Here is a 14,974-nt window from a genome sequence, read left to right on the forward strand (position 1 = left end):
GGCGATCAGATGTTGATTTCTGCCCCTTTTCGTTTATTTGACCCCTCTTTCAAATCATAACGAGAAGGACCAGTTACATGTCACGTGTGTGCTAGAGCGTTCACAAAGATTCCAATGTGTCTGTGTTATTGTCTTTTAAAGGGTTTATCTCACAAAATATACATTTATTATCGAAAACCCAATATGGATGTGATATGGATGGGCATGGAGGCTCTAATACCCTCTTGTACCACCTCTAGCTTGGATACAAGATGTGATACAGACGGGCATGGAGGCTCTAGTACCCTCTTGTACCACCTCTAGCTTGGATACAAGATGTGATACAGGCGGGCATGGAGGCTCTAGTACCCTGTTGTACCGCCTCTAGCTTGGATACAAGATGTAATACGGGTAGGCATTGAGGCTCTAGTACCCTAATAAACCGCCTCTAGAGCCTCAAGATGTTATATGGGCGAACATGTAAGCTCTAGTACCCTGTTGTACCACCTTTAGTTAGGATACAAGATGTGATACAGACGGGCATGGAGGCTCTAGTACCCTGTTGTACCACCTCTAGCTTGGATACAAGATGTGATACGGGTGGGCATGGAGGCCCTAGCACCTTGTTGTACCACCTTTAGCTTGTATACAAAATGTAATATAAGCATGGAGGCTCTAGTACCCTGTTGTACTGCCCTTAGCTTGGATACAAGATGTGATACAGGCGGGCATGGAGGCTCTAGTACCCTGTTGTACTGCCTCTAGTTTGTATACAAAATGTGATATGGGTGGCATGGAGGCTATAGTACCCAGTTTTACCGCCTCTAGCATGGAGCATGGCGTGTTATGCTAAAATCCTTTTCAAACCTGATGATAGATAAACTAATTAAAAAAGGAAGAAAATGTCACTGAACGTACTGAATAAATTAATATATTGGAACACGAGGTGCAATGAAATAGATCAAATGTATACCTCTAATTACACCAACACAATAGAAATACCAACTCTTTAACCAACTCTAAATTTAAAAAAACTAAAAAGAGATTATAATGATTATGTTATGAATAGATATTTTCCTAAAGAATACAAAAAAAATATTACAAGATCATATACAGAAAAAACATCCTAACACCATGATAAAGCTCTGGTGTGGTGAGACCAGAGTCTTTACCAATAAATTTGAGAAAATAATAGAAGAAAAAAAGAGTGAATTGGGAAATTCATGACTAATAAATAATTACAGACCTACAATAAAAAAAATTACAAAACAACAACCTTGCAATTGAGAGGAAACTCTTCATGCATTTGAACAGACCCTTCTAAATATCTCCCCATGTGATTCCCCACCTGAATTTAACAAATTATGCAGTTCAATATCACAACCCTTAATAAATTCCATTAAACCCCCAAAAACCTAATGAAATTAGCATGGGTAATACCCTTGAGAAAAAGAAATTGATTCATTTTTTAGGGGCATGCCCACAGACCTCAACGCTATCTCAACACTAGACATTGTCCCAGTAAAAAAAAAAAACTTATACTCGATCAAAAATTCACCAATTTTACCCTTTACTAGCACCGAAAACTCTAGCCCAAAGAAAACCCCCAAACGAAAGAGGGGAAGAAGGGGAGGCAAAAAGAACGTCAAGAATAGGGATAAGAAAAACATTGATGTGAATGAGGAAATAAATCACACTGAGGTATTAAAATATGGCATTTATAATATCTCAAGTTATACCCTTCAAAAAAAAGAAATAGACATGCTATCCAAAGGACTATCATTTAGCCCATTAGGAAATTCAAACCTATTCGACCTATTTGTTGACTTAAACGAATTCAGCGGAAAAATTACACTAAATTGGTATTATATCATAAATAAAGATAAGGAACTCGAGAAACAAGAAATAGTGGTTCACTGAAGGAAATGCAGGGCAACCCGCCGAATTATCATGGCGTCATTAATAGGTTGCTGGTCTGCATGGTGAACTACATATATCAGAATGGTCTGGCACCCTGTATCCACTATGTGTGGGAGTATACGCCAAGCAGCCGCCCCCCTCATTATCAAGAGGCAGTGTAAGTGGGTGTTTTATCGTGCCCTCACAGGTGTTATTGGCTCCTCCATTTGGTAGTCAGCTACCTGCATGGTGAGAGGAGGATGCATCTATATGCACTCCTCAGTCAGTAACTAACGGACATGTTCTTTTTAATGTTTTATTTCCCCTTCTGTGATACATTTATATTAGTGTAGGGACCCACTACAACGCAAGGAACCGTGAAGTGGTTAGTGGGCTCATGTATCTTGGCCAGCATCCAACCAATGCCTTGCATTTATTATCTATCATTCACATGCAGTGTGGCATTAAGACTCCAGGGGGAGCCCAGGGTGGCAGTACCAATGTGGCTCACTGATGGAAATGCAGGGCAACCCGCCGAATTATCATGGCGTCATTAATAGGTTGCTGGTCTGCATGGTGAACTACATATATCTGAATGGTCTGGCACCCTGTATCCACTATGTGTGGGAGTGTACACCAAGCATCCACCCCCCCCCCCTCATTATCAGGAGGCAGTGTGAGTGGGTGTTTTATCGGTGTCCTGCACAGGTGTTATTGGCTCCTCCATTTGGTAGTCAGCTACCAAATGGTGAGAGGAGGATGCATCTATATGCACTCCTCAGTCAGTAAGTAACGGCCATTTTCTGTGATTGTTTTTGAAACAAGAAATAGAATTCAACCTTGAAGATCCCATTGCAACAGACCTTAAACCACACAGCACACTCTACCCCACAGAGGCAAAAGGCCCATACATTGAACTGTTCTACCAAAACATGTTGAGTAGAGATGAGCGAGCACCAAAATGCTCGGGTGCTCGTTACTCAAGTTGAACTTTTTGTAATGCTCAAGAGCTCGTTTTGAGTAACGAACCACATTGAAGTCAATTGGAAACTTGAGCATTTTTCAAGGTGACCGATGCTCCGCATAGGGGAGGGTGTGTGAATCACCTGAAAACATCAGAAAGTCATGGAAACACCACATAAATGCATAGGGAACGGCAGGGGCAGCATGCATGGATGCATCTGAGGCTCCCAGGTTGCACTATTAAGCCAAATTGTGGGCAAGAGCCTGATGGTCACCCCCCTAACAATTTAGTTGGGCCAGACCATAATCAGCAAGGCACACGTGCTGGCACATCTTAGCTAAACACCACACTAGGTGCAACCAAGGCCACTGCCTGCGGGGGACACCGCTGCTTCTTCTCCTGTGTTACATGCTTGCATTGCTGTCCCATTCCCCCCCCCCCCCCAGGACGCAGGCACGAGCCTGCGCCCACAGCGTACTCAAATTTTTCCCTGCGCAGCGTTCAGCTGTCCTCATGCCACACGGTCGCTTCATAGCCACAGCACCCTCATGTCTATTTATAAGTGCGTATTGGATGAGGAGGAACAGCAGACACAGACTGCAGAGGGTTGGCAGGACCTGGCAGCGACCCTCTTTCAAAATGTGCTGATGAGCATTGCTGATAAATTAACATACGATCATAATTCCAATCCCATGCCACCTCCGTCACAATATTGTCAGGAGCCACAATTGTGGGCATAAAGGGGACTCAGATGCCAGTACTTCTACACATCTCCACAATACAGCAACGCATTCTAAAACCAAAGATTGGTTTGAAGCAGGAGGTGTCGCCAAAGTAGCCACCACAGGTATACAGTGACCCTGTGAATGTCTCATGATATCAGTCATGCTTCCTGTGAACGCTCCAATCAAGTATCCCGGATAACTGTGGTAACACGAGAGATAATACATGGCGACCAGCGCTGACCCCCAGGTATGCATGCATTTATCAGGCCTAAACCAATCCGGCTGTTTACCACTCAGGGCATTATACGTCAGCGGACATCCAAAAACAGGTAGTGTACAATTAGTTGTCCTGTTATACAGCCGGGATGCTTGTAAATGCCTTGTGCGCACAACTGGTCCCAGGCAGCCAAACCACTGATGCACACAATGAGAGGAGTAGTAGTCCTAGAAAGAACTGTTGGGTTAGAATTATTCCAATCCCGTGCCACCTCTGTCACAAATTTGTCAGGAGCCACAAACGTGGCCCTAAAGCGGACTCAGATGCTAGTACTTCTAAGCATCTGCACAATTCAGCAACCCTTTATAAAATAAAAGATTTCTTTTAAGCAGGAGGTGTCGCAAAAGTTGCCACCACAGGTATACAGTGACCCTGTGAAAGTCTCATTAAATCAGTTACGGTTTCTTTGATCGCTCCAAAGACTGCATGAACCATGAAGAAATTTGAGTGGCCAAACCTGGCACAGTTGCACCCCGCCCAGGACCTTGGCCTCTGCCCACACCCTCAACAAATGTGGGCATAAAGGAGACTCGGATGCTAGTACTTCTGAGCATCTGCAAAATTCAACAACCCTTTCTAAAATAAAAGATTTCTTTTAGGCAGGAGGTGTCACAAAAGTTGCCACCACGGGTATACAGTGACCCTGTGAAAGTCTCATTAAATCAGTTATGGTTCCTTTGATCGCTACGAGGACAGCATGAACCATGAGGAAATTAGAGTGGGCAAAGCAGGACAATTCATTCTGTGTGTGTGTCAGATAGCTGAACACCGTGCTGGGAAACCTTTGTGTACCCAGAGTATAGGCGACCCCCTGAAACATTTCTGTACCAAGAGTATAGGCGACCCCCTGAAACATTTCTGTACCAAGAGTATAGGCGACACCCTGAAACATTTCTGTACCCACAGTATAGGCGACCCTCTGAAACATTTCTGTAACAAGAGTATAGGCGAACCCCTGAAACATTTCTGTACCAAGAGTATAGGCGAACCCCAGAAATATTGGTGTACCAAGAGTATAGGCGACCCACTGAAACATTTCCGTACCAAGAGTATAGGCGAATACCTCAAAAATTTTTGTACCAAGACTACAGGCAAACACCTGAAACTTTTGTGTTCCAAGAGTATAGGCGAACTCCTGAAACATTTGTGTACCAAGATTATGGGCGACCCCCTGAAATATTTGTGTACCAAGGGTATAGGCGAACCTCTGAAACATTTGTGTACCAAGAGTATAGGCGACCCCCTGAAACATTTCTGTACTAAGAGTATAGGCGAACCCCTGAAATATTGGTGTACCAAGAGTATAGGCGACCCACTGAAACATTTCCGTACCAAGAATATAGGCGAACACCTCAAAAATTTCTGTACCAAGACTACAGGCAAACACCTGAAACTTTTGTGTTCCAAGAATATAGGCGAACTCCTGAAACATTTGTGTTCCAAGAATATAGGCGAACTCCTGAAACATTTGTGTACCAAGATTATAGGCGACCCCCTGAAATATTTGTGTACCAAGGGTAAAGGCGAACCCCTGAAACATTTCTGTACCAAGAGTATAGGCGAACCCCTGAAACATTTGTGTACGAAGAGTATAGGTGACCCCCTGAAAAATTTCTGTATTAAGAGTATAGGCGAACCCCTGAAACATTTGTGTACCAAGAGTATAGGCGACCACCTGAAACATTTCCGTACCAAGAGTATAGGCGAACACCTCAAAAATTTCTGTACCAAGACTACAGGCAAACACCTGAAACTTTTGTGTTCCAAGAGTATAGGCGAACCCCTGAAACATTTGTGTACCAAGATTATAGGCGACCCCCTGAAACATTTGTGTACCAAGGGTATAGGCGAACCCCTGAAACATTTCTGTACCAAGAGTATAGGCGAACCCCTGAAACATTTGTGTTCCAAGAGTATAGGTGACCCCCTGAAACATTTCTGTACTAAGAGTATAGGCGAACCCCTGAAACATTTGTGTACCAAGAATATAGGCGATCCCCTGAAACATTTGTGTACCAAGAGTATAGGCGACCCCCTGAAACATCCTGTCCTGGGAGGGGGATTGCATCTCTGTGCCAGGTTGTGACACTGGGGAAGAGGCAGTGGTGTGACCCGCAGGCAGTGAAAGGCCTTCTTTCCACCTCATGGGGTGCTTAGCCATCATATGCCTGCGCATGCTGGTGGTGGTGAGGCTGGTAGTGGTGGCTCCCCTGCTGATCTTGGCGCAGCACATGTTGTACACCACTGTTCGTTGGTCGTCCGCACTCTCAATAAAAAACCTTCAGACCTTCGAACACCTAGCCCTCTGCACGGAGGCTTGCTGCGAGGAGGTGCTGTGGGGAACAGTTAGAAGATTATTTGCTCTGGCCCTGCTCTCTCTTTCTGGCCACTCCACTGACTCTTTCAACCTGTTATGGTGCTGCACTTGCCTTCCCCTCTGAAGCCCTGTCATCAGTAGGCTTAGCAAGCCAGGTGGGGTCAGTCACCTCATCGTCCACGAGCTCTTACTCTGAATCCTCCGTCTGCTCCTCCCTCAGACTTACTGCCCTAACAACAACCTCAATGACAGAAAACTGTGTGTCATCCTCATCATCCACAAATAGCTCTTGAGACAGTAATTGGAAGTCCCCACCCTCATCACCCTGAGTCTGTGAATGTTCCAAATTTTGGGCATCGGTCACAACAAACTCCTCACATGGCTGTGGAACCGTTTTTTCCGACTCAGGGCAGGGACCCGAGAAGAGTACTTGGGAGTATGCCTGTCCATAATCTCTCCTTTTCCTGGAGTGACCATGCTGGGAGGAAGGAGGAGCAGCCTGAGGATTCAGAGGTGCAGTGCCTTGGCTGGTGTGAGTGGACTGCGTGGAAGACTGGGTGTTGAATTAAGTACTGGAGGCGTTATGCGCTATCCACGTCAGCACCTGATCGCACTGTTGTGCTTTTAATAATGGTCTACCACGCGGACCTGCAAAATGTGAGATGAAGCTGGGGAGGGGAGATACGTGGCGCTCCACTAATCCCTCAGCAGCAGGCACTGCTTCACCCCACCCAGGACCTTGGCCTCTGCCTATACCCTCATTCGGACGCCCACGTCCACGGCCTTGACCCTTACCCCTAGTCTTCACGATGTTGGATAAAGCACTTGGACTAAATGCTACGCAAAATGCAAGTTATGTTGCGTACGCTTGTAGGCCAAAATAGACAGAATAACCAGTGTATACTATTGTTAGATAGCGGAAATTCATAGCCACCCAGAGACTGGTATATAGTGTACACTCTGAACAGGGTCAGAAAAATTTTAAAGTGTATACTGCTGTTGAATAGCACCAATTCACAGACCCCCAGAGACTGGTATATACTGTGCACTCTCAACAGACACAGAAAAAAATAAAAGTGTATACTGCTGTTGAATAGCGCCAATTCATAGACCCCCAGAGACTGGTACATACTGTATGCTCTCAACAGGCACAGAAAAATTGAAAAGCGTATACTGCTGTTGAATAGCGCCAATTCATAGACCCCCAGAGACTGGTATATAGTGTGCTTGAAAAAAATCTGTGTGAACTACTGGTCTCAGCCAGCCAGTATGCTGATGCACACAATGAGAGTAGTAGTCCTAAAAAGGACTGTTGGGTTCTGGTAGTCAGGAACCCTACACTAACACTTTCCCTGCCTAGCACTGCTAGCAGCAGCTCTATCCCTAATCTCATGCAACATGCGTCTAAGGCGAGCCACGGGCGGCAAGAGCTTTAATTCTCGGCGGTCACCTGATCTGCCAAGCCACTCACTGCTGTAGACATGCACAGCGTTGGCACGTCACAGCAGGAAGTGGTAAAGCCTTCCCTGCATGTTTAGTGGCTAAAAATGGTGCTAAACATGCGGGGAGGGGACATTAAAGGGGTTGTCTCGCGAAAGCAAGTGGGGTTAAGCACTTCTGTATGGCCATATTAATGCACTTTGTAATGTACATCGTGCATTAAATATGAGCCATACAGAAGTTATTCACTTACCTTCCCTGCGCTGGCGTCCCCGTCTCCATGGCTCCGTCTAACTTCAGCGTCTAATCGCCCGATTAGACGCGCTTGCGCAGAAGGGTCTTCTGCCTTCGGCTCGGTCTGGCACGAGCGGCGTTCTGGCTCCGCCCCTTCTACGTGTCATTGCGTAGCTCCGCCCCGTCACGTGTGCCGATTCCAGCCAATCAGGAGGCTGGAATTGGCACGCGTGACGGGGCGGAGCTACGCGATGACACATAGAAGGGGCGGAGCCAGAACACCGCTCGTGCCAGACCGAGCCGAAGGCAGAAGACCCTTCTGCGCAAGCGCGTCTAATCAGGCGATTAGACGCTGAAGTTAGACGGAGCCATGGAGACGGGGACGCCAGCGCAGGGAAGGTAAGTAAATAACTTCTGTATGGCTCATATTTAATGCACGATGTACATTACAAAGTGCATTACTATGGCCATACAGAAGTGATTAACCCCACTTGCTTTCGCGAGACAACCCCTTTAAAGTTTCTCGAGCACAGTGTGGTGCTTGCTTGAGTAGAAAACACCATCGAGTATGCTACTACTTGAACGAGCATCAAGCTCAGACGAGTATGCTCGCTCATCTCTAATGTTGAGAGACCTTACAGAAATGTGTAAAGAAAAATCTACCAAAAAACAGTCTAACGTGATTCCAACAATTAACACTAAGAGAATTAACCGGACAAGAAAAATTAGTATTTAAAAGAGCAGATAAAGAAGGGGCGGAGGAGGGGGTATCGTAATTATGGATTATGAGAGAAAGCACAGCGAATGTCTAAAAACTGGAAGATAGAAAGAAGATCCCAGCATAGAAATTTCAAAAGCCCTCCAAAAAATGGTTGATCATGCAATTGAAAACAAAGGACTAACCACAAAAGAAGGAAAATACATTTGCCAAGTAGAACCAGAACTCCCATACTTCTATCACATCCCCTAGGTGCATAAAAACGCAAATAACCCACCTGGATGACCTATTGCTGAAGTTAACTCGATGACAAGTACATTATTGGAATATGTGGATAAACAACCTCAAAAGGTATGTCACCAGACTACCGACACATCTGAAGGATACAGGACACCTATTGGGATTAATAGAAGATTTTAAATGGAAAGATTCATATCTTTGGTATAAACTTGATGTAGAGGCTCTCTACTCCAACATTCCCCACAAATTAGGATTATTTGCAGCAGAATCATTTTTAAATAAAGATCATTTTATGCCAAAGAGCCAGACTAATTTTAACCTAGAGTCCATATACTTTATTTTAGATGCAGCAATAAGAAAGACTTCGGCAGCATCCAGGGTGCAAATTGATATCCAAAGTGATCATATCAAGGTTGGTGATTATAAAATACTACATATATTTATTATACTATCACATGATGAGCACTATTGCATGATTGCGCATCTTGTATGATTTATGTGATATGTTGTGTCTCATGATCGATACATGGAGACTACAAAACGATGGATAACCATTTGGCACTATACATGATATTATTATGAGAGATATTAACATATGCTTTGATATCCTGCTACATTGGTTCTACTTGATTATATATTACATATTACATTGCAATAGAATTCCATGACCATGCACGATTTAATATATATAAAAAATACTTCAGTGCATGGTTTTACAATCTATTTGTAGCAAGATAACAACTGGTTAAACTATACATCTATTGAGGATATAATAACAGCGTATGTATGTGATATTTGCATAATGCAGAAGGAACGTAATGCCTCCCATGAAAGTGCAGGATCCCGGATGCATTTATTCACTGACTAAACTGTGCAGTCTGTTCAGAAATGCTGTTTTTTTTATGCCGGCTGAGCCACAGCATAGCGGTATATGTTTATTGAGATCATGTGGGCGTCACCCATGACGTAGTGGATGACGCTGCAATGGAACAACGCGATACCGGCGATCTTCTCGCACATGCGCAATAGAGGAAAGCAGACGCTGACAGTATACACTCGTGAGATCACCATGGAGATGACAGCCTCGAGGAGGAGGGAGATGCTGGCACCTGAGATGATTGTATGCAAATGGACATCTGTGACTAGGAGGGGTTGCAAATTGGGTGGAGGGTTCTGATTTGTTAATTGCTTTACTGTGATACTATTTATATGTGATTGTGCACCACTATGATTGAGCTTGACAAAGGTCAACATGGCCGAAACGTTGCCTGTTTTTCTGTGATGGGGGAATAAAACTTTGGATATCAATTTGCACCCTGGATGCTGCCGAAGTCTTTCTTATTGCTGCATGTGTTTTTGGTGATCAGGATTCAATCACCTGTCTCTTTGGCTACTGCATAATCTATGCCCAACCCCTGGAGGGATATACAATTTGTGCTGCTGGCGACCTGCTTTCTCTGTACTTTATTTTAGATAATTTTTTATAGGACAACAGGTTTTATAAATAACAACAGGGGACTGCGATGGGGACAAAATTTGCACCTACTTTTGTAAATTTGTAAATGGAAGAGTTTGAACAAGAAAAATTTATAGATACACACATTATATTCCTTCGACGTTTTATCGACGATATCCTGATCATATGAGAAGGGACGGAAAGGGATCTGACAGAATTTATCAAGGATCTAAATATAAATAACAATAATCTCCACTTTACCGACAATATAGATCCATATAAAACCGTTTTTTTAGATTCGGAGCCATCTCATGAAAAAAAAAAAAAAAAGCACAAAAACGCACTTTCAGAAAGTAGATATGAACAGCCACCTTGACTTCCACAGCTGCCACGCTAACAGTAGAAAAAGATTTTCCCATACAGTCAACTAAAACTAATTAAATAAAATTGTACAACCATAGAAGATTTTGAAGAACAAGCACACATTTAAAAAAAAGTTTTAAAGAAAAGAAATATCCAGAGAAACTGGTGAATCATGCTTTTGAAAGACTAGTAGAAGAAGATAAGAAGGCAAATGAAGAAGAAAAAAAGAAAAGGAAGAGAGAAACCAAAATAATTAAAGAAAAATACAGAAAAAGGAAATACACATAACCAGAAGCAAAAACGAAACAAAACAGCCTTTATAACAAAATATATTGTTTCCCCAATAATAGGCCCTACCCCGATAATAAGAGCTATCCCGATTTTTGGGGTGAGGGTAGGGAGGGTAGGGGGCCTAAAATATAAGCTCTCCCCCGAAAACAACCCCTAGCTAGGCTACATGTTAAAAAAATAATAATAATACTCGACCAAGCAGCCGACGTTCAGGTCCCTCACGGTGGCCTGTGGCTCTGCTGCAGTGTCCTCCTTCACACCGACAGAGCAGTTCTTCCTAAGAGCGGGGCTTGAATACCCCGCTTCCAGCAAGCAAATGCTCTGATTGGTTAATTGAGCACCGCATCAGCAAATGAAAGTTTACGCTGGATTAACAAATTACAGCCATTCAATGAGGTAATTCAATGAGTGGTTGTGATTGGTTAATAGAGGCTCTCATTGGCTGACGTGGTGCTCGATTACCCAATCAGAGAATCAGCTTGCTGGAGGCAGGGTATTCAATTCCGGCATCCAGGAAGAACTGCTCTGTCGGCATGAAGGAGGACACAACAGCCTGGAGCAGTGCTGCAGGCCATCGTGAGGGACCCGAACGGCGGCTGCTTGGTTGAGTGTTAGTTTTTTTTTTGTTTTTTTATATGTAGCCTAGCTAGGGATTATTTTCAGGGGATGGGTTTTAAAATTAGATCTGTCTGGTGATGCGTGTTCTTACTGTATTTTTAGTTTGTCCCACATATTTCATTCCGCATGGGCCTTCTAGTAAGTAGATTAAATATTTTGTCTTGCAGTTCATCCTTTGTTTTATATCTATTGGATGGTGTTCATTTTCCAGGTTGATTACTTTCCTTCTATGTATTATATGAAAACAGCATTTACATTTAGCTTTACCGCATTTATATGTTCCTGGAGCCAATATCCAGATAAATAATTTCCTATTGCTTTATTGCTCTTTTTCTTCTTGCCGTGGGCATGATGGGGTCAAAATGTTCTGTAAGGTTTTGTTTTTTTCTGAAGATAACTCTTGGGTTTCCGTTTGTTAGATTCCTAATTTTAAAAAAGTTTGGGACGGTGTTAGCCAGTAGAGCAAAATGTGATTGTTCTGAGGGTGCGGGCAGACGAGCGTAGGCGTATTTACGTTCGCACGAGCGCAACGTATAATCGCCCGAGCGATCGTTTTTCACCGATCACGACCAGAGCTAGAAAGCGTATTTTCGTTTGTTCCTACTTTGCAAACGGTCTTTTCGGCGATCGAATATGCGTTGGTGCGTATTTCGGTCGCATATGTTCCGTTTTTTTTCGAATTGCCGTTTTTACGCGCCGTAAAATCGCCCATGTGAACGAATACATTCGAAACCATTGCCTCAGATGGTCACGTATACACATTTGGTCGCAAAAACGCGCCGTTTATGCGCTCGTCTGCCCGCACCCTCAGAGCGAGAAACCACGTAATCTTGTAGATATGATACCTTTTAATGACTAACAAAAATACATGATGTTAATGTGAGCTTTCAGACTTTTACTCTCAGTCCTTCATCAAGGCATAATGAAATGGATCCAAAGAGGCGTGCATATTTATACACGCATACTTATGACAAAGCACATACATGGATGTAAATAATTTGCACTGAAAAAAAATAAAGTCACTGGTAAGGGAGTGAAGGTTTATGGTCCCTGAATTAGTGTTGGGGGAGTAGGGGGGTGGGGGTAGCAGGCCAGCAGTGTTATCTGTGCTGTAGATTTCTCATACTTCCCACTCACGCATCAGTAGGAAGCTGTCACGTTCACAGCCCCCGTGGATTTAATCCTCAGAGCGAGCGTGTTGTAACGGCCCAGCCAGTCAGGACGTAAAAAGGCAATGGGGCTGTCGCTAGGGGGTTAAATCATCGCTATAATCAAGTCTAGAATAATACGGTTATAAAAGGGGATTGGCATTTTATTAGCACTTTGGAATGTAATGTGGAGAGGACTGCAGTGTGGTGAAAAACTCAGTGTGCTAAGATATGTGGGCGCCAACAGTCTGATGGCAGAATATTTTTGTGTAACACTGCAATTCTCCGGATCAGGCTGTTGTTGCAAGAAGTTGCCCTTACAAATCTGACAGAGAAGTGAAATAATTGTGTTTGTTACTAATTGGTTCCAAATTTAAGTACCAGGTTCCCAAATTAAGAAGGCAGTATGTGGAGGGGTATGTGACCACACATCATCATGCCTCCACCACCGATGCACAGACCACCTTCCATCTGAGCATGCCACCATCCAGGGCATCAAGAATCAAGTGCACTTTTGCTTGTAGGGTAGCTGTCTGAAAGGCTCATTTCAATAACTATGCCAGCCTCCTTCTATGTTAACTGGTGCAGAAACAGCGAAGAGGGCTAACTTAGCTATGACCAGTTATTTAACCACCCCCCTGCAAGCACATCATCAACACTAAGAAGAGGAGTGGAAGATCTAGAGCATGCGGTTTTGACTTAAAGGGGTTGGCCAGTTGTAAACTTTTGATGGCCTAGTATTAAGGGCCATTTACACTGGATGATTATTGTTCAAACGAACAAAATTGAGTGATAATTGTCCCATGTAAATAATAAAAAAATTGTTTGCTAGTCGTTATCACTCACGTTTAGTCAGCAAAAAAAAAACACATCGCTGGAAGGTTGGCTTTTTGCTGAGTGCAAATACTCCTCGCTCCACGTAGAAGGTGAAGTGCTGAACGAGGAGCCCGCAATCCAGTGAGGAACTCTGCCTGTCTAAACACACTGCATGAGTGCTAACGACCTTAATTATGACGTTGGCGCTCGTGCAGTCGTTTAGACCAGTGGTTCCCAAACTTTTTCAGCCATGGAGCCCCTTTTGAAGCGAAAGTTTCTCGTGAAGCCCCAAGGTGTGGTCAAGGGCGTGACTTACCACAATATATTTTTTTTACCTCCATCTTTATAGAAAGGAAAGGGCTGCTTAAAAGAAATACAGGGAGGAACACTGGAGTACTGGATGGGCTATTGATATACATTATATTTAGAGATGAGCGAGCATACTCGTCCAAGCTTGATGCTCATTCGAGTATTAGGGTGCTCGAGATGCTCGTTACTCGAGACGAGCACCACGCGGTACTCGTCTCGATTAAATGAGCACTGACCATTGAATTCAATGGAGCCAGCAATACAGCCGGCTCCATAGAAAGCAATGGGCTGCCGGCGATCGCGGGATGAATTGTCGGGAAGGGCTTAAATATATAAGCCCTTCCCTGCAATTCATCCAGAAATGTGTAAAAATAAAAAAATATATATACTCACCTTGTCCCGGCATTCAGCTGAGAGCTGCCCCATAGCCAATCAGGGGCAGCACTTACTCACCCATTCATGAATTCATGAATGGGTGTGAGTGAGATCTGCCTCTGATTGGTCAGGCTGCGACCAATCAGAGGCAGCTCATTCAGCAGGCGGGGATTTTAAATCCCCGGCTGCTGAATACTACTCACAGCTGTTCAGAGCAGTTCAGGAGGACTGCAGCCGGCCGCGCTGAACTCCGTCTGCCGGGACCAGGTGAGTATTGCCGGCTCCATTGAATTCAATGGGCTAACATTGTTCTTCTCTGCCACAGCTGTTACAGCTGTGGCAGAGAACGATCTTTACGCTGACAGTGCGGGGGGGTCTCACTCTTGCCACTATTGTGGCTTAATAGTGGGACCTGGGAACTTGAGATGCAGCCCAACATGTAGCCCCTCGCCTGCCCTATCCGTTTCTGTGTCATTCCCATCACTTTCTTGAATTTCCCAGGTCTTCACAAATGAAAACCTTAGCGAGCATCGGCGATATACAAAAATGCTCGAGTCGCCCATTGACTTCAATGGGATTCGTTACTCGAAATGAACTCTTGAGCATCACTGAAAGTAACAAGCACTCGAGCATTTTGGTGCTCGCTCATCTCTAATTATATTTCAAATTAACATGCTGCGAAATTAAATCCCACACCACATCAGTATCCGCACAGGTTTTGTGCAGATTTTTTCCACAGCGTGTGGATGATTTTCAAAATCTCATCTGCTTTGCTACTGAGAATTCCACAGCAAATCTGTCGCAT

Source organism: Eleutherodactylus coqui, chromosome 4 (assembly GCF_035609145.1).
Source record: "Eleutherodactylus coqui strain aEleCoq1 chromosome 4, aEleCoq1.hap1, whole genome shotgun sequence".
NCBI classification, from domain to species: domain Eukaryota; kingdom Metazoa; phylum Chordata; class Amphibia; order Anura; family Eleutherodactylidae; genus Eleutherodactylus; species Eleutherodactylus coqui.